Source organism: Triticum aestivum, chromosome 7B, assembly GCF_018294505.1.
Source record: "Triticum aestivum cultivar Chinese Spring chromosome 7B, IWGSC CS RefSeq v2.1, whole genome shotgun sequence".
NCBI classification, from domain to species: domain Eukaryota; kingdom Viridiplantae; phylum Streptophyta; class Magnoliopsida; order Poales; family Poaceae; genus Triticum; species Triticum aestivum.
Window position 1 is genome coordinate 102,743,623 of NC_057813.1, and position 2,132 is coordinate 102,745,754.

The window sequence follows — 2,132 nt, forward strand, 5'->3', positions numbered from 1 at the left end:
TCCGGGTGACTCGTTCACAGGATTGGGTGTGGTGGCATGGGACGGGGCAGGCAACATTGTCGGCGCCCGTGCAGGCCGCCAGGATCATGTCCAGGATGTGTTTGGTGCTGAAGCTTTTGCTATGTCATAGGGAATTGCCCTTGCTGTTGAACTGGGACTAACCAGGGTGATCTTCGAGTCTGATTCCCAGCTACTGGTGGAGGCTCTTGACCTGCACAAGGTGGACTATTCGGCCTATGCTGCTTTGATCGAGGATTCCAAACTTCAACTGAAGCTATGGTTCTCGCAACATAAAATCATGTAATGTGTACGTAGGGCTAACACCGTAGTGCATGAACTCGCTAAGCTTGGTCGTATGTACTTACCCAACCAATTCATTGAGTGGGACTCTGATGTACCTGGCCTTGTGGCCACTTGTGCTTTGGGCGATATGCCCCAGCACCGTTATTAAAAAATTCAGTCTACAACCACTACCACAAATAATGCGACGTTGGGTATTAAAAAAACAATAATAAGGGCATCACCAACGCTGACTTGTAAACCTCCCTCAACCGACTGGACTGGACTGTCCACGCGGGTCTGTATCGATCTGCAGAGCTATTCGGACGCGATTTTACCCACAAACAAGAGACAAAAGTGGGGAAATTTGCGGGAGTCCGGACCGATCCCAAGCCCGTTTCTAACCGTCCTGGCCCACCACAAATCCCTCACCCCTACCGCTTACTGGCGCAGACACTGAAGCGGTGCACCGACCAAGAGAGCGCTACCCGCGCCGCTTCCCGGTGCAGACGACTGCCACACATGCAAACGACACGACGGTCGCCCGTCCGTCTGTCTGCTGGCTGTCGCCCGCGTTGGTGGCATGCAGTTGCCGAGGCGTCTCCTCCGGTGCCACCCATCCGTCCGTCTGCCGCCCACCCGTGCTATATAATCTGCTGCCCTGGTGCCCCGACCATAGTCACAATCATCCCTCTCAACACCACTTCCCGCCATGGATCCCTCCGTGGCCAAAACTCTATGGGACGGGCTGATGTCGGAGCAGAAGAAGGCCATGGCCGCCATTATGCCGACTGGTAGGCCGACAGGCAGCCAGAGAACGTGCAAATGAGGACGCCTCCGATGATGAGCAAGGGCAACCATCCACTTCCTCCGCGACACCCTCCTCCTCGGCTCCACCCTGACCATGGGCGAGGCATGTGCCCATTATATGGACATGGTGTGGGAGGAGCAGTTCCGGGAGGCACATGCCAATGCGAACTACAACCACAACCTCCTCTAGGAGCATCTACAGGCGGTGGAGCAGGTCACCACCAGCAGGGAAGTCGCGCCGAATGCAGACCTGGCGGAGCAGGAGGCGTTGCTTGAGTCCTACCACTCCGCCCGCAAAATTCGCCTCGCCAGCTGACAGTACCGACAGCGGGCGGCGGAGGTAGAGGCCGCCGACAAAGGAGCGCGAGGATGATGCGGGTGAGTCGTTGTTCGGCGACACCGACAACGAGGAGACCGCGCCCCAGCGCCACAACCAGGAAGAAGCCGGCACGTCGCCGGGTGTCGCCGACAGTGACGAAGAGTAGTGCATGATAGGTCGCCGCCGCTCGGGTCCCAGGAAGACCACCGCCCCTCCCCTCCCATTGATGCCAACCTTGGTGGGCTCAGCATCTTTGGCCGATTAGTCGCTTGGTGACAACATCGAGGCGGGCAGCTTCAGTTCCGAGGCACGGGGGTGGAGGTCACGGAGGCACAGCTGGAAAAGGCGAAACTTCCATTTTCTTGGTTCATGGTCGGAGGCGGGGACAGATGCCGGCGATTATTTAGATTAACCCGCCTAGGACCACTTTGATGTATTTGTAATGAAATCCATCATGTTTATATGAAATCCAGTATGTTTATATGAAATCGGGCAGTGTTTATATGAAATTCGGACTTGTTTGAATGAATTTTGTCTGGTTGATTTGAGTTGTTGTGAAAATGTATGCGACTAGCATTGGATGGCTGCCCCCACCCGTGTCTGCGGATTGGTCCCTCTATCCGTGAACGGATGCAGGAGATTTTTTATGGGTTGCCATTAAAGATGCCTTAAGGCATCATTAGAGCATCTCCACCCGCGCCCCCAACAGGCCCTCCCAGGCGTT